We start from the raw sequence: 24,494 nt of genomic DNA, 5'->3' as shown, positions 1-24,494 counted from the left end.
ATCGTCCATTCCAGGCACTGATAATACATCTTGACATCAGTATTTTTCAAAAGACATCAATTGTCCTATATATTCTGTGTTTATGTGGCATCTTCATATTAAGTAAAGAAAACTGAATGTTTTCCCCCCATAAATTTATCTTTACCATTTTCAAAAAACGATGCAAAAAATGATTAATAGCCTATAGTGGCCAACAAGCAAACAGAACAATTGTGATTGTTTTGTATTAAAAAATGTTTTGGTATTGTTGTCTCTGTCATTTAAGTTAATGGTTCCTATCAATATGGTAAAATGATATATGCATAGAGATGAATGCATTTTTACATCACATTGATACTTCTGTGTTGCATATATGTTTCTTATCACTGATGTGTTGCAAGTGTGCTCACGAGATCTTCCAAAACTGCTCTACAAATTGTAGATACTGAGAGACCGGCCTCCACTTCTTGGCTGAAACCCAAGCCTTGTCGTAAACTTTATGGAAACATCAAATAAAATTCTTCACATATGCGGGAAGGTTCCTGCCACAAAGAATGCTTGGAATTACTGTAGGTTTAAATTGTAGCCAACTTTCCACTGATGGGCCGTGCCGCGTCTTTCCAGATGTTCGATTAATGTCCCATATGAAGTTTTTTGTTTGAGTCGGCATCTTCATACAGTGGAAGTGAATTAAGAAAATAAAACGCTTACACTCTAAGACTCTATCACAGCAGTTGGAATGGCTCAAGCAAAACGCCTCTGGGATGATCTCTGTCTCAATTTGACAGAATATTCTCCGGACTCATTTCAGACTTCTCCTCTAGCCACCATTTCAGAGCTCAGTCTGGCTTTGATACAGCACATTTTAAAAATGGTCATAAAGAGATGGACTGATGCCGGGAAGCCAGGCCCAAAATAAAATGAACAGTGGATTTAGCCCATCTTAACTCGACCCATGCCACAAGTCAACAAGACCCAATGAAAAGAGTTCTAGGGATCTGTTGGGATGCAGGCTCAAACTACCTTTAAATCTTGTTGGCAGAGAGAATTTAGCCTCTGGCTAAACGGTAAAAAGCACTCTAGCCTGTTATTGCTGTCCTTTCTTGAGGAAAGAGAGCATGCGAGTGTCTCAGGCACACAGTCGTAATTACGGCCACCTTCTCCTCATCTCTTGAACCGCAAGAGATAATACAGATGTGTACAAAATACCAACCCCCATCTTGTTTTCTTTTTCACATACACGCACGCACGCACACACGCACACACACACAAACATAAGGCCAATTCATTTGACGCACCATTTGTAGTCATGCACAGAGGCTGCCTGAACATAAGATGAAAGCGATGAAAAATCTCAGTAATGAATTGAACAAGTAGGCCACTACAGTACCCATTTGAGATGCATTTGTGCACTTGCGGCATTGAGGGTTCAATATTTTCAGAAATTTCTCCAATTGCATATCCAGTAAGCAATGTCAACATGTTAACGTGTAAAAATTACTTAGTAATTTGTTAGGATAACAGTTTTTTTTTTTTTTAATAGAAAGAGGCCATTTATAAGGTTGGTTATGCCCCTATCCATGTGATGAAGCGTTTTGTCTTTTTCACATATTGTACACAAATAGTAAACAATAAGATAACCCCATTCTGAAAAATCTAAATATTTATAGACATTAATTCAAGTATGTTACGTTGCTGAAGTCTCCAAGTTTAAAAGCAGAACCTAATTTAGTGTATAAAATAAACATAACGAATTCTGCTTATTTCAAAACGAAACAAGCAATGTGTCGACTGAGTCACAGAAATGCAGAGGCTCTGGTCCATTCTCGAGCCAGGATTGCACTGTTTCTTTGCTGCCTTATAATCCTCATTGAATGGACACTTCCTGTATTTTAGGGCTATAATTAAGCAGCCTGCATGCTCCTGAGCACTTGTCGCTTTTGTCATCACTATGACGCACTTCCCCCGGATGGAGAGCGTAACAGCAGGACAACAGAGAACACGTAGGACTTTGCAAAGGAACAAGTACAATTATGTGAAGCAACCCCCTGCTTCCCTCTCTCCTCCATTGTGTTTTGGGAAAGCAGTTGACTGAGACTTGATTGCAATAAAGTGGTCAACATGTTTAAAGCCGTTATGACCCTTTTCAGACCAAGGCCTTCAATTGCAATGCTATTCAGACGATAATTAAACACAAACCTTTCTGCACGTGGCTCAGTTTGAATGGTTCAACTGAGAAACTTACAAACGTAAGTTTTTATTGCGTTTGTAGTCTGTGACCAAGCTCATAACTCGAATAATTTGCATATCAAATCAACTTTCACTATTGAAATGAATATAAATGTCAGTGATCTGTTCTAATCCCCAATAAGCACACCACCATCACATCAAATTAACAACTACAATTACAAAAATATAAATAAATGATAATCCAATGAAATAAATAAAGCTAATTTGCAGCAAACAAAAACAAATAGTATACCTGAAATATTACTGGATGTGAGCAGTGGACAGCTTGAGGCTTACTCATAAGTCAATTACAGTGTATTTTTCTCACCTCTTTGATATGATTCAAATTGTGAATGGTGATTTTTCTGAATATCATTTCCAGATTTTTTTCAGAGAAGTGAGGGATGCAAAAAAAAAAAAGCTGAACAGTGTACAGTGTAATCTAATGTTGGACTTTTTAGGTTCTTGCTATCATGTTTTTCCCCACTGAAGATGAGTGACCGTATGATAGTTGAAGCTATTCCAGTGATGCTTCTTCTTACTGCAAAATGGGATTTTCCATTTATTTCAACTAAGTTATCTCTGCTAAATTTATTACAGCATACAACCACTTCATAAGAAATTTTTGTATTTCTACATGTGATTGCAGCAATTCAGTTGCCAGCACTTTATTTACCCTAAACAAAAACTTGAGCTCTTCATTTAACTGATATCAAGTGCATGTGATAGCATCTCATACACCCTTTGTCTTGAACCAATTCTTTAGTTTTGTCCTCAATAAAAGCTCTCACACTTACCATGTTTACAAAGGCCCTCTCAAGCATGACCCCTCATTATGTCCAGCCCCGCCCCTTACAACTGACAAGACCCCTCAGGGCATCAAGCATCAGCGGCAGATAAAACACATTTGCATGTGATTTGATTATCCTTCATGGTTGATTCATGGCCATGTGAGCCTCTGTTAGGGGGATCGTTTATGCAAGCCTGACACACTTATTTGTGCATGCTCTTTTTGCTTTTGTCGTTGAAGATCTAAATATCCTTTTAAAATCTTTTTCCCTGTTAAATGAAAGTATGGGCCTGATTGTGTCAACACTTGTTTGTTTCATCGTTTGGAACCCAAAGTGGACAGTTCAAATGTTCTGTTCTTGTTATGTTATATAAATAGACAAACTTTTAAGGGGTCTCTCATTTCAAAATTAAAACAAATAAAAACCTAAAAAAAATAAAAAATAAAAACATTAAACATTTAAAAAAATAAAAGATTGAAAAATAAGAAAAATGAAAAAATAAAAAAATAAAAAATAAAAAATAAAAATAAAAAATAAAGAATTTAGAAATTTAAAAATTTTAAAAAGTAGATATCAACTAGATATACATGATTGTGTATCCCTCTCAATACCATGTTCTTTATTTGACGTTTCCAAATAGATAAGTACAGTTCTGATTGTATTGATTAGTGTTGAAGACACTTACATTTACAGGTCATATTAGATAAAAGTTCATCTTTGGTTAGTCTCAAACCATTTCATTCTGCCCATATCAATGCAACTCCTACTATGAACGACACAATATTAAACAAATATTGAGTGGTCCAAAGTAATGTCATTTCAAAGTACAGGCATTTTTAATTTTTTTTAACAACAACTTTGCGGTATAAGTCAGAATCATGTAGAGAAAACCGGCAGAGCAAGTTGGACTCATGAATATCGGGATGCATGCAAATCGTGAAAATTGTGCATACATGCTATATTTATGACCTTGTTAGTGAAGGACTGATACAAATAACTTGCTGAGGAAAAGGTTGTCATATTCTGATCCATACTTAAAAATGGATGGATATTATTTCATTACTGAAATTTACTAAACTACCAAAAGTTTTGAAAAATAAATAAATAATAGAAAAAATGCTTTGCGTGTTTCTGCTCCGAGGTTCTTCAGATGTTTTGCTTTCCTGTCTGTGCTTGTGTGTGCATATCTGCAGGGCAGCTGTGTCCCCAATATGTGGGGACCTGACCCAGCTGTCACTTAGCGTACTGTGAGAGGTCGTGCTGAAAGCACGGAAATGTATGTTCATGTCTCAGCACAAACTGCCAGGCAATTGTCACTACCGGTAGTTAATGTAAACAAATGAGTCTCTTCCCAGCATATCTCAACCTTCATTTCACACATTAATTAACATACAACATGCCCTCCGAGGGTCCGAAGTGGAAAAAAAAGTTGTTGCTGTGTATAGCGTAAGTTGAATGCCTAATTTCTACAAACTTTCTTTTGAGAAAGATTTCTGCTTGAGTAACACAATTCCACTACTCAGTTAAACGTGAATTTCTAATAATGGTGATATTCATGAAATGAATAAGAATATTTGTTTGAAACAAATGTTGCTGTTATTATTCTACCAATGATACATTGATGCTTTTTCAAGTCGGGTTGCAAAATGTTTTAATGTCACATACTAATTAGATCTTCTCTCCTAATCATCATGTATTCCTCCTATTGTGGAACACAGCATAAATTGTGCATCGTCTGTTCGTTTTCCCTTTAGTCTACAGTGCACACACAGTGCTCTAGGGTTAAACATAATGCGGATGAGCCCTTTAAAGCAAATATGATCTGAAAGGCTGGCAAAGGCGAGGGGACGCAGCTGTCGGCGAAGCATGTCTTTTTTAAGGGCTGCCCCTAATGATTGCAGACAGTTGGCAGTTACGTAAGTATTCACTTTTAGGCCATGGGCTGTACGCTGTGCCGAGCCCCCAGACCCTGGCACACAAGCAGAACAGGAAGGAAAAAGACAGCGAGGAAGGTTGGGGTTGGTGAAAAAAGAACAGTGAGGTGGGGGAGTGCTTGGCAAAGAACCAGCCAGGGAGACCAAAGAATGGCTCAACATAGTGTATTGTAGAAGAATTTAGATAAATTAATTGGACAATCACTCACCAGTCTTAAATTGATTCGAATAGTAAAAAAAAAAATGAAGCTGGTGAAGTAGTGCTTTTTTTGTCAAGGTTCGTTCAAGGTAACCTTTTTGCAACCTTGAACGAACTCTGACACAAAAATAAATAAAAAAGAACATTCACTTCATGCATAGACAAACACTCACAAATTTCAGTATTTCAGTGTTTTTTACAATCCCTTAACCACAATCAAATAACAATTAGAATGAGGACAATGAAAAATCAATTTTCTGTATTACAAACCATCATATCAATAAAACCACAAGGGAGAATTAAATTTAAAGGCAATTTTCCTCTTTTAGGAAATACTAAATCATTTGCCATTTGTCATTCAGTGAGTGTTCATACGTGTTCTGATGTTTTTGCAGCGTGACTTATTTGTATCGTGTTTATGGAAAACTATGAATTATCCTAGCAGTCAATGTTTAGTGCATTATTAGCAACTTGTGACGTGAACTGAATCTTTACGCAAAATATTCGTTCAAACGAATCGTTCAAACAAATCGTTCAACGAATCGCCCCCCCCCACACACACACCGATCTCTCTTTTTTTTTTAACTTCAATAACACACAACTAAGCAATACACCAGACAAAAAACAATTAAGTAAACACACGGTAATGTCGACAACGGCAACGCACACATTTTTCTCTATATTACAACATCCCGTGGGAGCAACATATATGTACATCAAACAATACAACTACACCCCCCCCCCCAAAAAAAAAAAAAAAAAAAAAATATATATATATATATATATATATATATATACATACACAAGGTAAAAAATAATAAATAAATAGGAAAGTGTAGCGAACGATTCTTTTGAACAAACCTATGAAGTGAACCGATTCTAAAGATTCAGTTCACCTACGAGAACTGGAATGCACATCACTAGTACAAAAGAGTGCAGCCGGCCAAGTGGTACCAGGTCGAAATAACCGACTGGTGAGTGACACAGGCTCTTATTTGGGAAGAACTTGGTTCGATCCCAGTTGTGGGGTTATACTTAAATGCATTTTTAGAATTGGAACCTCGTTTTGTATGCGTACGCATATGCAAACAAATGCAAGTAATTATGTGTAAATACATAAGGTGGCCCTGCCCCCAAGTTGGCGGAGCAAAGCAATGGATCACGCCCACTACCAAGGAGGCGGGCTTGCCTGTTATTAGGTACACTTGAAAATGGCGGTGTACCTAATGGAGTGTCCAAGTGACATCACAGATCAAACAGCCAATCAGAAAGTGAGGGTGAGGGCAGGTGTGACACTTTTCACTTAAACCAGGGGTGTCGACCTCCAGTCCTCGAGGGGCCACGTTCCAATATGTTTTCCAAGTTGTCCTCATTAAACACACCTGCGTGAAAAGTTTTGTTCATTTTCACGTTCTGCAGGAGCCCAACTTTTCACACAGGTGCACTTAACGAGGGAATCTTGGAAAACATGTTGGAATGCAGCCCCGAGGACTAGAGCTTGACACTTGTGACCTTTGACCATGATATTTCCCTAATAAAGTGGCCTGTTATTAGGTACACTTGAAAATGGCGGTGTACCTAATGGAGTGTCCGTGTGACGTCACAGATCAAACAGCCAATCAGAAAGTAGGGGTGAGGGCGGGTGTGGCACTTTTCACTTAAACCAGGGGTGTCGACGTCCAGTCCTCGAGGGGCCGCGTTCCAATATGTTTTCCAAGTTACCCTCGTTAAACGCACCTGCGTGAAAAGATTTTGTTCATTTTCACGTTCTGCAGGAGCTAAAAGTTTTCACGCAGGTGCACTTAACGAGGGAATCTTGGAAAACATGTTGGAATGCGGCACCAAGGACTAGAGCTTGACACCTGTGACCTTTGACCATGATATTTCCCTAATGAAGTGGCCTGTTATTAGGAACACCTAAAATGGCGGGGTACCTAATAGAGTGTCCGAGTGACGTCACAGACCAAACAGCCAATCAGAAAGTGGGGGTGAGGGCGCGTGTGGCACTTTTCACTTTCCGTGAAGCTTTGACCATGATTTTTCCCTAATGAAGTGGCCTGTGATTAGGTACACCTGAAAATGGTGGTGTACCTAATGGAGTGTCCGAATGACGTCACAGATCAAACAGCCAATCAGGAGGTGGGGGTGAGGGCGGGTGTGGCACTTTTCACTTTCACTTTAGCTTTTCCCTAATGAAGTGGCCTGTGATTAGGTACACCTCATGGACACTTCAATAGGTACACCACACGAGGTAAAACAATAATAATAATAAATAGGAACCACCTACCCTACTTTGAAACCCTAACCCTACTTTGAAACCCTAACTCTCTTCACCCCGCCCCCTACACTCTTGGATTTCACCCCGCCTTCTTGGTAGTAAGCATGATCCATTGGTTTGCTCCGCCAACTTGGGGGTGGGCCCACCTTATGTATTTACACATAATTACTTGCATATGCGTACGTATACAAACCGAGGTTCCAGTTCTAAAAGCACATTTGGGTATATGCCCACACCTGGGACCGAACCAAGTTCGGGCCCGTGTCACTAACCAGTCGGCTATTTCGACCTGATGCCACTTGGCCGTCTGCACTGTTTTGTACTGGTGATGTGCATTCCAGTTCTCAGGTGAACTGAATCTTTGGAATCGGTTCACTTCATAGGCTTGTTTAAAAGAATCATTCGCTACACTTATTTATTTATTTATTTATTTATTTACCTTGTGTAGTGTACCTATCGAAGTGTCCACGAGGTGTACCTAATCACAGGCCACTTCATTAGGGAAAAATCATGGTCAAAGCTTCACGGAAAGTGAAAAGTGCCACGACTTTCTGATTGGCTGTTTGATCTGTGACGTCATTCTGACACTCTATTACGTACACCGCCATTTTCAGGTTCGTTCGCGAAGATTCACGAGTGAGTGACAGACAGCGTTGCTGCTATGCCAGCCGACACACGATATGCCGACATTGATGTTTTAATTTTGGATTTGTTTGATTGGAGTTGATGGAGTTATTATACCGAATGTGTTTGTGTTTGAATAAAAGGTTGAAAAAAATCCCTTATGCTGACATTTGTTATTTGGGGGGACACCAACTCATATAACAACGTGAAACACATTGTCATATAAAGCAGTTAACAAAATGTCTGATTTTTGTTTTAATTGGCGAATATAAAAACAAGGAATAAAACACCAGACAAGTTTTAACATAAATGTTTATTAAAATAACAACAACAATAATAATAATAATAATAATAATAATAATAATAATAATAATAATAATAATAATAATATTAAAACTAAATTTCAAACCAGCAATCCAATGTGAAATTGCAGTAGATATATTGGATAACAATATTTAGGCGTATGTATGCATACACGTTATTTAAAAACTACTATAAGTGTTATAAAATCAAGATTACCCAAAGAGAAGCATAATCTCCCCGTTGTTGCATAACGGCGCATCCCTTCATGCAATAAAGTTAGCCGTTAGCTTGGAGAAAACCCGCATAAAAGGAGTGGTGTTTCAGGAGTGGTTTCAGGAGTGGTTCTTTCTTTCCTTGGCAAATCGTAAATCTACATTCTGGCTTACATAGTTCACGCAACACGTTTACTGACTGATCCGTTGATGCACGGGAAGGCAGTTCACCCATTGACTCGTTCTCGAACGGCAAAGTCAGGATTCGTTCCCTCACTGATCCGTTCTCGCGATGAACTGGAAAAGCGAATCACTCGCTCACTGATTCGTTCACTCACAGATTCGTTCGTTGGTGAACGGGAAATGTAATTCACGACTCGTTTGTGAACGGGAAGTTACGTCATTTCTTCGTTTTGTTTTACGGCGAGGTGGCACCAGCTTCAATAGGCATTACCGACACCTACTGGTTAAAGTCATATGAACTGAAAAAAGAACGAATCACTGTCGTTCACCGAAAAGATCCGTTCTTTTGAACGAATCGTTCACTCACGAGCCAACACTAGTAACTATTACATGGTTTTGGTGTCGTTAGAGCTGAAAGTGCAGGCGTGGCCCCAACAACTGTTATTCATTTACAACAGGGGTGTCAAACTCGTTTTCGCGGGCCGCATTGTAGTCATAGCTTCTTTCGGAGGGCCATTATGACTATCAACCCAAATAAATGTATGAGCACCTCATATTACATACAGCACTGGTGTCAAACTCAAGGCCCGGGGGCCAGATACGGCCCACCACATCATTTTATACGGCCCGCGAAGACAAATTGTGCATCAAATTCATGTGTCATTACTAGAATTGCAAATTGTCTTCACTTTTAATAATACATTGTCAGAAGTGTGCCAAAGAAATCATGTCTCATAAATATGAATATGAGGCTTGGGCATTTGCAAATACAAGAAACTACTAATGAAGCAGCTTATAAACATCTGTGATAAAATGTAGTTGCTTTAAGAGCCCTTTTATCAAATTTGTTGGTTCTAAATGACCAGCATTTGGAAGCCAGAAGCCTGCAATTGTTTTCTTATATAAGTATATTGCATGCATGGTAATTTTGTTAGCTTGATGTTAAGTAAATGTCACGGCTATTTTTCACATTTTCATCTGTAGTTGTATCTTCCAATTTTCCACCTCACAAAGCCCAACTTATTCAATTAGAGTTGAGAACAAGTTAGTAATGGTGACTGGTGTTCACTTACACCCTTTGTTTACCTTCTCTAACAGATTAGGAACCAAAGATCTGTTTTGATTCCTTTGGACGACGCTTGTCACCTGTGGTTTGTTTTAGTGTAAACAACAAATGTTATCATTTAATGACTCTTAATCGCATGAATCAAACTAAAAGCAGATTATAATATTTGTTCATTGTTTCTGCCTTCTTGGTTTTACTTTTTGTGCTGTTTTTTGTATGTATATTGTGCAATATGTTTTGTCACTGTGGGATAGTGGGAAACTCGATCTCCTTGAGTGTCTTGACATGTGAAGAAATTGACAATAAAGCAGACTTTGACTTTTGATAAATATTTCTCACATTATCACACGATACAGTCAGACTTTCATCCATCCGTTTTCTATACCGCTTGTCCCTACGGGGGTCGTGGATGTGCTGGAGCCTATCCCAGCAGTCATCAGGCAGGAGGCGGGGGACACCCTGAACCGGTTGCCAGCCAATCGCAGGGCGCACAGAAACAAACAACCATCCACACTCGCATTCACACCTAGGGGCAATTTGGAGTGCTCAATCAGCCTATCATGCACGTTTTTTAGGATGTGGGAGGAAACCGGGGTGCCCGGAGAAAACCCAGGCGGGCACGGGGAGAACATGCAAACTCCACACAGGGAGGGCCGGAGGTAGAATCGAACCCGCACCCTCCTAACTGTGAGGTGGACGTGCGTCACTGTGAAAAGTGTTTCTTAACTCAAGCACGTTAGCGTGTCTTAATTGTCTGAAAAGTAGTTGTGCTGGAGATGCGTGGATTCCACCCAACAGATATGTGATGAAAAGCTCAATTTATCTAGGGCAAATAATGCAAAGAGAGTAGCAATTGCGTAGACAGCAGCTTTCAAGCCCATAAACCTCATTTGCATGTTTAACTTTCTGCATCCTCAGAACTCTGTGACACACTGGTGAGTTTGTCTTCTGCCTCATCACACTAAATTTCCAAACGGATTACCCTCACCGACACCCCCCACCAATCTCTGACACGTGGGTAAGAAACAGATTCGATTAAAAAAATTAATAAATAATAAGTCACAGGGCTGCTTGTCAAGGCGCGATTGCTAATCTGTGAGGGAGGATTTGAATAAGTCCTCAGTGGCTCTGTGCTCTCTCTCTTTCTCATCACTTTTCAGTCTCTCTCATCCCTCTCTTGGCGGCCGCCTAAGAAGGAGGGCGCGCTTTCGAGAGCCCATCGCGCTAAGTGAGATTAATTTCAACATCATAAATAACTGGGAGCAGGTCACAGGGGGGAGCTCAAAGTATGCGTTGCCTTACACTAACAAATGTATTTGACTTTGCTTTACCATTTCAATCCATGCTTTTAATCCGGTCTTTGTTTTTGTGCAATTTTAAAAGAACCAAGCTGGGATTTCTCATTATGACATGCTGGCTGCTTTGTCTCTGTTAGTCATTTAATGGGTTCCTCAGTGGCATCTAATAAACAACCTGGCCTCTATTGTGATAATCATCGTTATCCTTATGAGTGACATATTTCTAACCTAGTTATGCTGTGAATCAGCATGGCTGAAAGGAGTGTGAACAATTTGAATTAAATCGCTTTATTAGCAGTTTCTTTTTTGTCACCATTTGACCTTGGGGCACATTTCAGACAAATATTAACAACCTATTCCAGACTGTTTTTTACACTACAGAAGATCATGTTCCTATCTGAACAGACACTCCTAACAATTTATTTTTTTATAGACACATTTACTTATTCTCATAACAATTTAGTATTTTTTTAATAATCATAACAATTTATTTTTTTAATAATCATAACAAATTATTTATTCTCATAACAATTTATTTTTTACAGACACATTTATTTGTTGTTATTAGAGTAAGTAGTGCACATTTTCCAGCACTTCCGGGATTTATAAACATAATGTCAAAAAAGGAATGCAGGAAGGATGCATAGCGAGCATATTATTATTATTATTATTATTATTATTATTATTATTATTATATTGTATAATTATCCCTAAAAATATTTGATCTGTGTGTAAAATCTAAAAAGGTTCCTGGTGTCATTCTGTGTCATGCAGTTGATTCCAAAATCCATGTAGTGATTTGAAATTGGATATTTTCCCCCACGGGCTTCTGTCAGAATTAGGGTACCCAGCATGCTAAATCCTTTTGAATGTGACTGACAATCGTCAGTGGCCGGTGTGCACATACACACACATACATACATATACACACACACTCACACAATATGCTGTGCTCGACAACACAACAAGCAATGTCAGATTTAAGAATACATGATTCCCTGAGCAGAAAAGCTCCGCAAACATAACGGCCCCAAAAAGAAAACAATCGTCCGAGCACCAATGTAATTTAAACAGGATTGACCTCAACTTTAACATCCCGCCTCGGTATCTGACTTTGCGTGTTTTGGGTCTCTATTTATATGTGGATGTCAGGGCCTGTTCCGCCTTGTTTACAGTTAAGGGGATGAAAATGAGCAGGCAAATAGTGCTCTTTTATAAGCCTGTTTATACATGCTAATACCGAAGGCTGTTTTGCAACCACAGCTGCACTGCTGGATGTGACTCAATCAACACGACGGCACTTCAGCCCACTTGACACACACACAGACATACATATCGTCACCACCAAGAACGAAAATACATTTTAACACATGTCTAAATGTTAGGTGGTGACTGATATAGAGTGACCTTTTAAATCAAGTATTTGAAACATACCTTTGAAGCCTTTTTGTAGTGTTTTGTTCCTCCTGCATTTAATTCACATGGCTATTCCAATACTTTCAGGGTATGACAGCTCTTGAAGTTATACTAATACCATACTCTGTCTTAATTCGTTTGCTATAATCTCCCCGGCGACTTTGAAAAATTCTCACATGGAAACATTATGGGCTGATGTTAAAGGAGCGTCTTATGTGCTTCCTGGCTTTTCATGACTTGAATTATTTAACTGAGATTAACTCTACCTTAAACGTACGCTTAGTGCACTAAAGGATATTGAAGTGTTTTTTAGACTATATATGTGCAACAAGAAATGTGGCGTACACTTCAGATGTCTATGAAAGACACACTATACAACTCCGATTGACCACATATTTGTTCATGATGCCACAATCTTGAAAAATTCATCCATCAATAAAAAGTAATCATATTAAATATACATTTGTCATTTCATTTCCCACTGTTCTATTCTTTACATGGTTTGAGCATTAAAACATCCCTATTGTCTTGGCAAGTTTCAGTCAAGTCTATCCCGAGGCGTGAGAATATATCTGCATATATCCCAGTGTCAATCACCTTAAAATCACCTACATGTTGAAATCTTCTTGAGAGTCTTGTCAGTCAGACTTTATTGACATCGACAGGGCAGACGTGTCCAATGGGGCCCTGTGCGTATCTGGGATGTGTGCTTTCACAGTGGGAAAGACACCCAGGCAACCTCCCCTGCCTTCACGCGGCGTGACCAAACAAAAGCATTGAGCCAACACTTCTTGACAAGAAGAACATAAGTAATAAAAAGTATGTGGTTTTACACCAGGCATGAACACCCTCCAGGTAACAAGAAATGACAGCTTGTTCGACCTTCTTCCTCAATTCCTTCACCATGATGACTTTATGAAAGCATACAAGTTGATTACTGATTTAAATGGTGTTGATATAATATCAACAACTTTGAAAGAATGATACACACTGGTATTATTAACAAGGCTTTACTGTGCAGTCGTGTGGGGCCGGAAGTAAAATAAAATGCACGGCTTGGCAGCAACAATGAGTAATAGTGTCGATTCAGCCTCAACACATTGCTGGCTAAAGAAGATTTATTGCACATAAACATGACTTCTGCTCAGCATTAATAGTTTTACAAATAGACTGCCCGAATAGTAATTACAAATAAGCCTTGGTAAAACTATAAGGCTACATTTACACTAACTTTCCCAGTGACCACCGCGGTCCAGTTTTAGGCCACAAAATGGGATGGTGAAATGTGCTGAGCAAACGTGTTAGGCCGTTATTACTGTGGAAGTTTTTTAAAGACTTTGCTACCAGATGAGAAACCTAGTTGACTGTTGACAGTGCATCCAACTAAACCTGACATTAGATAATAGGGTGTATCAAAACTCGGATGTGGGGATGGAAAGCAGGTTTTTCCCAGCATTGCACTCTTGCCACCTACAACTGTTCGTAATGCTGTTGTTGTGACCCATGATTTTAGTGGTAATAGCATATTTCAGCAATCTTTGCAGTATCTATTGTGCCCTTATTACTTTTGAGGTTGCTCAAGATATTTTAAGGCTTAGTCTGTCATGAATATTTAGTGACAGGACTGAATATGTGATTTGCTATTCAAAGGTCCTCTCAAGAACGGGCAGCCCGTTTTTATTATTTGTCCTCTGACACTGTCAAAAAAAAAAAAAGAGAGAATGCAAATCCCAGAAGGCGTCTTTCTTAAGACCATAATTCACAGCATGATTCAAAGTCAAGCTTTATATAAGGGGGATTTAGCTGTAATGTCATGACAGTTACCCAATTAGGTCATCTAGGGGTGAAGTCATCACTTGGGGCTTCAGCCTACCGTGAAACTGGGAATGCTTCGAGCTCCTCACTGAACGAAAAAAAAAATGGCTAAGATAAGATATATGCAGCACCACTGATGTTGGTTCGGTTGGCATACATTGTGATACATCCATATGGGCAATTGGAGCAATACACTGTTGGATTTTGTCCACAATTTAGGGAGCGCGTTATCTGCGCCTCACGGCAAAAGCCTTTGCCAATCACCTGTTATTCAATTTACTCACTGCGTGCTCGTTTGATTTCTTCAGATTTAGGAAAATGCAAAGACACTGAAGCAGAAATTAGACTTAGACAGCTTGGTTGAGTTCAATCACAATTCTTGTTCAAAAAGCTCTGTTTTCAGGAAAGTGCAATACAGCGCTGGGCCCTTCAAGAGCGGAAAGTCTCCATTCAGAAAAGGGCAAAGTCCAAGGTTGTTAGATCAGTTTTATATTCAGTAGCACATTGTGGGCCGGGATTGATGGGCGATGAGTCTTCGGGGTGGGGCAAGTTCGAAGGAGAGTCTGCTTCCATGGGAGTGGTGCTGGTTATGGGCGATTCGGTGTGTAGGTGGGGGCTGTTGTCTTCCATCCCGTCTCTCGGCCTTGGCGATCATCTTTGTCCGAGTTCTCGGGTGGCTCCTTCTGGCACCCACTGGTTTTATCTCCACGTGACCTTCCTGTGAACATTCTTCTCCAATCTTGGACATACACTGTCGTACCGCATTCAACCGTATCTTTTCTTTGTTAGGCAAACTATTTCCCTCTGTGCAGAGCGTTCAGTAGTAATCAAAAACTGGCGTCTAGCATTAGTCAAAACATAAGATACAATCAAGTACCGAACGGTCAAGACGACTCAAAAGTCATTTGTTATTTCAAAGTCCTCAGAAATATATATTTCAGATCATAAAGTTATAAAAACCTTTCTCATCACCACTTATCAAAAATGTCTAGTTATGTCTTCTTTATTGATTTGGTGTGTAGGTATAATTATATGCTTCAAATGTTTCTTTTATTTATTGAATATGTGAATATACTTGTCTGCTTATGTACTTTATTCAATGAGGTTTGAGCATATCTGTTTTTGTAGCGAGGCAGGACTTTTTGTATTTCGACCTCATTCCTTCACTCCCTCTGTTGACCTCAGTTTTACTGAGGTCACCAAAATCGTTGATGCCACCAGGGTCCCTCTGTTGGCACACCACGTCCCTCTGTGGAGCCGCTACAAGTCCCTCTGTGGGGCCGCCAATGAGTGAGAAAAATAAATATAGATAAAATTCATACCCAGACATTTGTAAAAGATGGAGAGTGGAAAGGCAATTGGCCTAGACGACATTCCAGTGACAGCATGGAACTATCAAGGAGAGATGGCAGGGGAGATTCTTAAAAAGCGAGAAGTTCCCCGGAAAGGTGTTGACTTCTATTTCTTAATTCAGACCACGGCGATGCGCAGAACTGTAGTAGCTACAGAGGTGTTGTTATGTTTATTAAGCAAAGCATGAAGTTATCGGAAAGAATGTTAGAAGCGAGGCTTGGAAATCTACTAACCAAAATAATGGAGAGTGTGGCAGAGACAAAGATAGGACATGCAGATGGTTGGTGGCACAGAAAGATATGGAAACGATCGCTCTGCAGTCGCGGCCCCTAACAGGAGCAGCCGAAAGAAGTGGAAGATGAGAAAGAAAATGTGAAAGAGAAATACATAAACAAATAACGAATTACATACGTAAAACAAATAACGAAATACATACATACATATATAGTACATACATATAGACAGACAGACATCGAACAATTGCCCATTCGGCCACTCAGCCCTTCAGTCAGTCACTCAATGAATCACTCAATCAATAAACCAACCAATCAATCAATCAACCACCCAATCAATCAATCAATCAATCAATCACACAGGTGTTAACTAATTTGTAATTGTATTGCAAGCAATTCAAACTCTAATGGAATATGATGATGTCCATATCTGTTTTATCAAATTCTAATCCTACTTTACCTTTGTATAAGGCACAGGTGTCAAACTCAAGACCTGGGGGCCAGATGCAGCCCGACACATGATTTTATGCGGCCCCCGAAGACAAATTGTGCTTTTTATTCATGAGTCATTACTCGAATTGCAAATTGTCTTCACTTTTAATAATATTTTATTTTTAAATATTAGACCAGTTTTTATTTGTCTGATTTGAAAGCGAGTTACTTGTCAGTTTGTTTTGTAGCTTTTACTCTATATAATATGAGGTGCTCACACATTTATTTGGGTATGACAGTCATACCGGTCCTCCGAAAGAAGCTATGACTACACTGCGGCCCGTGAACAAATGAGTTTGACCCCCCTGGTACAAGGGATAGCCTTCTCATTGATCAATCACGTATCTTAAATCATGCTTTTCCTCCTTTGAAGCGACTATGTACTTCAAACCCAAACGGCACCATTTTATAGGGAAAAAACTTGTTGAATCTATTTGTTTTCGACATAATACTACCGCAATCATCTTAAATTTGTTCAGTTTATCAATCCCTTCCATTGTTTATCCTGCAATCACGTGAATAATGTGTTATTCAAACTTTAACGTTCATAATCCACCTGTTCCCAATTTGTTTGGAGTCTGTATGTTATTGTTCTAATTTTTTACATTTAATACTCTCCCACCTATTTGATCCTATCTTGTGAAGGTCTACAGTTTATTATGAGCTATTTTGAAACTCTTCACACTTGTTACCAGGCTTTGGCTCCATCTCATGATGTTGTCTCCCATTCACTTCATTTCTGCCGAGCTGCTTCTTCTCCTCCGTCCAGCATGTTGAAGACTTAAAAACCATCAAATCTGAAAACACTTAAAATCTCACAATTCCCCCCTTTGTTTTTTTATTTTTTTATTTTTCTACCTCCCCCTTTTGACACATTCTAAAAAATGTGTCACAATGGTTAAAAAGTAAAAATAACAATATCCATGGTGACATACCCATCGCCAGCTGGACTTCGGTGTACCTCCAGATGCCATCCTAGCCTGGAATCACCAATTCTCAGTCCCTGAAACTCGACTGGCAGCATCTCCCATGGCTGTATGAACAAAAGCCACCACCCACCTGTAGCTGTGCATGCAGCTCTCCGTACAATAAACATCCATAATACCAAAAAATAAAATTCATAATGATAAAAATAATCCACACATGGGCGCATGTCAAACGCATGAAATAGAAAATTGGAGCCTGCCGAGCCTGTCATGAAACCGATCACATTTACAAACTCGTTATGAAAAGTAAGGGGTTAGTTGTTAATGCATGTTCACAGACATGACACAAAATTCTCCAAGACTGCAGTTGACAACCTGCAAAGTAAAGCAAGTTTAACAAATAAAGCACAATCTGCTCCCTGGGTTGCTGTTAGAGGCTGCAATACAATTAGGTAAAACATCAAAACAAAGCAAGTCATCACAAATTCCGTCACATACATTTCGTCACACTGTCAGGTAAGTCCAGAGTTGTTGTCATACACTGTCTTGGCTCAGAGTCTTGATTGTCAATGCTGGTATAGTCACGTCTGGTCATAATCTTGAAATGGGCCTTCTCCATTGAAGTCTTTTGTTGTCAATGGTGCCCCAGAGTAATCCTAAACCCATATTTAGTCCAAAATGAGCCCTGATCAATCTTGCTTTTTTCAAATCTGTAGTATCTTTATATTTTTCAGGTGAGAGGAATGTTATCCTCTGCTGTGATCACATCACCCCAACCTTAAATCATGTTAACCATTCACAATATACAAACCCCATCCCAAGTACAGACTTGACATTCATACAGCATGACAGACAAACTGTCATCCCACAACACACACATAAAACATACAATATTAAATTGTAAAAAGAACCCTCCCTATGCAAAATTTTCTCCTCAATTAAAATTTCCCTTTTTTATTTTAAATCCAAAATTAATATCTAATTGTCTGGTCTCCTGTCCTCACATCGTTTGCCAATATGCATAATACTGGAACATGATTTAACTCCCCATTTAGTTTGCTCACATCTCACACTTAGACTATTTGACACTTTGTGTTGAGCTGTAACTTCAATATTTCCACCTTCTCATATTTCTTCCACTAAACAGTTCCATTTTGCTTTCAGTTTAAATTCATCCCTCCAAATAACTACCTCTGGCAAAAAACCAAAAATTTTTAGAGCACTCCCTTTTACTGTCACCTTGTTCCTTCATTCATCTCCTCACAAGCATTACTGACCCTCCTAAGAAATAATGATACTGAAAATAATGTTTAAAAAATATACACAGCTTCCTCCTGCCACTTACACTATAACCTTGGATTATCGTTCTCATTTTTGTTGATGCCAATTCTTAGAATTAAAAAGAAATACTTACTCTTGATAATTGAGTGACGCTATATCACAAATTTTGAAAACCTTCTTCCATGTTCCCCCTTTGTTCCTATCAAAACCAATTAGAAATATTTTTGCTGTCATGATCATCATTGTGGCCCTCACACTTATTGTTCTTGTATTTTAAATTGGCAATTTTTGTACATTTGGAGCCCTTTGAGACTTGCTTGTGGGATATATAAATAAATTTGAATTGCCTTGACTTTATTATTATTCAACTTCTTCTGCATTCCTCTTCCTTTTATTTTAATCTTAACTACTTCCACATAATTCATCTGATTTACTCCATTACACTTTTAACCTCCGAAATTCAAATTTCACATCCTCACTTCCAACATTGCGGTAAAATTTTGCAAAGTTTCATTTTTTTTTTCCCTTCTAATTTCTTCTAGTTTTCCTTTTTTCTTCTTTTTTTTTTTTTTCCACTGACTCAACTCATTTCAATTTTTTTTTTTTTTTTTTTAACTGTTCATCTTATGCCTACCTATTCCAAAACTTCCCACTCCCCAAATTTCAAATTTTCAACTTTAAAATTCACGCCCAATTTAACAAAATTCTTTCTAAATTTTTATCAATTTTCTAGCCAATTCATCACGTTCCAAATTTAAACATAACCTTGTAGCTTTCCCCGAATTTTTATTCAGCCTCTTCGCTTTCACACGCAATTTCTACAGAAATGAATAATTCTAGTTATTATTGTTAATCATCTGTGGCCCTCGTAAGGACAAGCCACACCAGTAATGGATGGATGGATGGATTGTTAATCCTAACCCCAAATGCCGATCATAAATTGCTATTTAAATCAATTGTCGCAAGGGTCATGTCAATGTATTTGTTATTTAAAGCCCTACTGTATTACTATTTTGCCGACTATCCAGAATTCCAACTTTCTTATGGCCCCTCACCCATTCAAGCTGAAATATGCATCCTATAAGTCAGTCGCAGTTGATGTGTAATTAAATTCTGTTGTTTTGATAAAGGTCAATTAAGTTTAGCAATTCAGCCTTCTGTTGCCCGAATCCAAATTTTCACTGGTCCAATTATAAAATTTCATTATTTCAGTTAGATTAATTATGTCTTCGAAATGCTAAGTTACATATAAAAATTTATGATTCAAAAGATTTAATTTCTATTGATCAATGTCCACCTTGCAAAGTTTCTGATCACGCGGTTGTGTAATTTGTCAGTGCATCTTCACTGTCCCTATCTATGTATTTTATTTTTTTTTATCCCCGTTTCAGTGTCAATAAGCAGCCTTATTATTCCCACTTTTATCAAAACTCCTCAGTTATGTCTGCCCCAGCACCCAAACACACTTCCATCCCTTTTGTCCCACACTCCACCAACTTTGTAATGCTTCAGCAGTCTTTAGCAATGTGTCCAGTTTGACTTCATGTGACTCGTGCAAGTCTTTAGCAGCCTCTCCTCTTAGATTCTCATGATGATGATTCAGGGCTGGACCGTCCGCCATTCTCAAATGCGTCCATCTTGTCTTTGTTCTTTCAGTCCATTTTCTTTTTGATCTGCAACTGTGTGTATTCCACCAACTATATGGTTCTTGTCCTGTGAAGAGCTGTGCTTGCCCCCTTCAAGCATGATAATAGTTCCTGTTGTTCTCCCAAAGGTCAAAGGTGTCTCATGACCAGGGACAGTCCTCTGTTGATTTTGAGGCAGCCAGTAGAGTACAAGGACTCAGTTCAGGACTTGTGCCATGCGCGAGGGCAGAACACACTGGGACACAAATTTCACAAAACTATCTTCGTGTTATCAGTCTTCATGTGTAGTATTTGTTCCTTACACCCCAAATCTTCCCATTAACATATTGTATCCTATCAGTTGCGCACACACATCATCTTACTATCAAGCCGCCCTTATCAAAAGCTTTTTTTTTTTTTTTTTCTTTTTTCGAGTAATCCATCCACCCTACCCATTAACACGGCTAAAATCCTCGTTCCAGTGTTTATCATCAAATAAAGTTCCGAAATCCTTTGTAATAAACTGTAATGTAATTTAACAATCTACCAACATGGTTGTATATGCGGTGAATGTTATTGTTCAATCTATAGGTCATACAGCGCCTGTGTTCCAACTATGACACTCCTCCTTGGTTTACCATCTCATAAGTTATTGTTGTCAGCAGCGCTAAATGATAGTGCTTGAAAGTGAATGTCTTATCGCCCAATTTAAAACACATGCCGCATTTGAGCGAGTATTTATTCATTTATTTGCCATCCTCATGTTAGCTGGCATGTGTCAGAATTAAAATGTAATTTTGCTTTTAATTTTAAGTCTTTCAAAATTGCTTTATCCTTACTGCACCGAGATAAACTGTCAAATATATCTTTAAAAACAAACAAAAACAATCTATGCTCCTGCACAGACTCTTAAAAGTGGCACCCAAATGCCAGATTACAAATCAAACCTCCTCCTTCACTCTCACATTTTTGATAAAACAGTCTACTTATCTAGACACTGTCATCACATACGAAATAATGGCCTGCAAATTAAATATAATGTCGTTGCTCTGGTCCCTCAAAACATGTAACTAGGATTTGGACAATTATTAACCCCCATCAATTGATCAATTTTCTCCTCACTAAATTCCTAGCCTGTTAATCTATCTGCATAAAGAAGACATTTACAATGCAGGGGATAAGAGAATAACAAGGAACACCTTAACAATAAACACAAGGAAAACCTAACAATAAACAAAATAAACCCAAACCACAATCAAAACCAAATAAACTCGGCCCATGACCTATGTAGACCAACACAGTACTCCAAATATTTCCCCATTAAAAATTTAAGCCTTTTTGTGTAGAGCACCATTGATTTCTAATCATTGACCTAATTTTATCCTTAATTTAATCCCAATCACGAATGCCCCCTACTTACTTTACTTGGTGTTCTTTTAATAAAAAGTGCCCCCTTGCAATGTCGTTTTTATTTGTTGTTTTTAACTCTAAGTGATTCAAATCTTTGACTTATCCTTACATGTGTCCTTGTATAGTCTTATGTCATAACCAATCAATAATTCCCCCTAAATTTAAAATCTGCAATCATAATTTAATTTTATCCAATTCTACAATGTATGTTCTCTCTTACTCTCACATTTTTATGAGGGCTGGGCACTCTCCTCGTTGGACGAGTTTCTGACCACAACCCTCAGATTATTCTATCATTTCTAATTTTTACATTTAACAATGCAAATCTGATTAACCATTGTCTACCACACCGTTTCCGTGCACCAATTTAACGCAATTCCATCCTTTATAACGAACTGATACACAAAGACAAACATACACATAAACAAACACACGGGCCCACAACATAGACATGACAATCTTCCCAGTTGATAACAAGGGTGGGGGGGGCAACTGAAGTGCGGAGAGCCTCGCCATCACCACGTCGCACAATGTAACCCCCCACCTCTGTCCAAAAGGTGCATTTGTGCCCACCTGACCGTTTGGCCCAAACTTTAGAGCTGCACCCTTTTGAAAACAAAAATGGTTACAGTTTAACCCCACCACACAATGGGATATAACCTTCATGCTAATTAAATATACATTCTTTATCAAATTCTTGTTAAGCCATTTTTTCTGACTCCAACTCTCATGCAAAATCAAAATAAAATCAACAATTTTATACAAATCAACTTATTGTTCTTCATGAACCACAAATCATCACTTCCATCCCATGAACAGCACCACAACTAATCACTCACTTCTTCAGCTGCGCCGCTGTCCCATCTGACAGCCAAGCCTGCTTTCCACACAATATCATCATAGACACACTTCAACAATTATGTAGCGACCTGGTTAACCCAGTTACCCTTCGCCCTAGACAACAATATAAGTCTCTAAGGTCGCACTATTGAAGTCGCCAGGCATCCGTCCTGCTATATCAGCGATGCCTTCACCATTTTTTTTTCTTTTTTTTTTTTTTCTTTTTTTTTAATTATATTTTTTTTTCACGAGTCCCTGACTCGTATTGGTGGCCTGGCCGATCCAATCGACCCCGACCTTAGGCAACAGTATAAGTTCCTAAGTGTCTACTATTGAGGCCACTCAGGTGCCCATATGCTAGTCACTGGCATCCCACAAGTTCCAGCGGTGTAAGCGCCCTTTGCTGATCAGACAAAGTCCTCACCACCTTTCTCTTAATTCACCACGACTCGGACATCCCAGATGTCCCTCGCCTTAGACAGCCCTATAATGTTCTAAGGTCACACTATTGGAGTCGCTCGGCATCCGTACTGCTATATCAGCGACGCCTTCACCTGTTTTTGTATTTTTAATTTTTTCCACAAATCACTTTTACCAAATTCCACACAAACACACACTTCTATACAACCACCATTCCTGAACACAGAGCTGAAATTATTAATTTTTGTATTCCGCTTTCACTCCACAATATTGCTGAACTGGGAGAGAGAAAAAAAAAGTTTCCCCCTTACCTTTTGTGCCGATCGGACTGCAATACTGTTGAGCAAGAGCGGAGAAGGAAGAATCCTTTGTGGAGCATGCACTTTCCCTTCTGAAGAAATCACGTCGGATGGTCACCATTTGTTGGATTTTGTCCACAATTTAGGGAGCGCGTTATCTGCGCCTCACGGCAAAAGCCTTTGCCAATCACCTGTTATTCAATTTACTCACTGCGTGCTCGTTTGATTTCTTCAGATTTAGGAAAATGCAAAGACACTGAAGCAGAAATTAGACTTAGACAGCTTGGTTGAGTTCAATCACAATTCTTGTTCAAAAAGCTCTGTTTTCAGGAAAGTGCAATACAGCGCTGGGCCCTTCAAGAGCGGAAAGTCTCCATTCAGAAAAGGGCAAAGTCCAAGGTTGTTAGATCAGTTTTATATTCAGTAGCACATTGTGGGCCGGGATTGATGGGCGATGAGTCTTCGGGGTGGGGCAAGTTCGAAGGAGAGTCTGCTTCCATGGGAGTGGTGCTGGTTATGGGCGATTCGGTGTGTAGGTGGGGGCTGTTGTCTTCCATCCCGTCTCTCGGCCTTGGCGATCATCTTTGTCCGAGTTCTCGGGTGGCTCCTTCTGGCACCCACTGGTTTTATCTCCACGTGACCTTCCTGTGAACATTCTTCTCCAATCTTGGACATACACTGTCGTACCGCATTCAACCGTATCTTTTCTTTGTTAGGCAAACTATTTCCCTCTGTGCAGAGCGTTCAGTAGTAATCAAAAACTGGCGTCTAGCATTAGTCAAAACATAAGATACAATCAAGTACCGAACGGTCAAGACGACTCAAAAGTCATTTGTTATTTCAAAGTCCTCAGAAATATATATTTCAGATCATAAAGTTATAAAAACCTTTCTCATCACCACTTATCAAAAATGTCTAGTTATGTCTTCTTTATTGATTTGGTGTGTAGGTATAATTATATGCTTCAAATGTTTCTTTTATTTATTGAATATGTGAATATACTTGTCTGCTTATGTACTTTATTCAATGAGGTTTGAGCATATCTGTTTTTGTAGCGAGGCAGGACTTTTTGTATTTCGACCTCATTCCTTCAACACTACCAATAATACTAATATTCATTAGTCAATTAGGCTTCGCATTATTTGAATGGGCCTCAGTTTTTAAGACATGGGTGACCATTAAACGAAAACATAAGAATGAGCCACTTTTCTGACGATTTGCTTGTTTACAGAACTTGGATGTGTCACACAAGAGCATCTATGTCTGCAATGAATTGCTTCACTGCTCC

At 38.9% G+C, this 24,494-nt stretch overlaps 1 protein-coding gene across 2 annotated transcripts in view; it reads left to right on the top strand.

Annotated features, from left to right (window-relative positions):
• The window catches only part of ankle1 (ankyrin repeat and LEM domain containing 1), a 73,491-nt gene that overhangs the window by 46,114 nt on the left and 2,883 nt on the right, over nucleotides 1-24,494 (top strand). The gene's annotated exons all lie outside the window — the stretch shown is intronic.

Source organism: Syngnathus floridae, chromosome 13 (genome assembly GCF_059516105.1).
Source record: "Syngnathus floridae isolate MCC-2025c chromosome 13, RoL_Sflo_1.0, whole genome shotgun sequence".
NCBI lineage: Eukaryota > Metazoa > Chordata > Actinopteri > Syngnathiformes > Syngnathidae > Syngnathus > Syngnathus floridae.
Note: the sequence above shows the minus strand (reverse complement) of the source record. Positions and strands in the feature narration are given on the sequence as shown.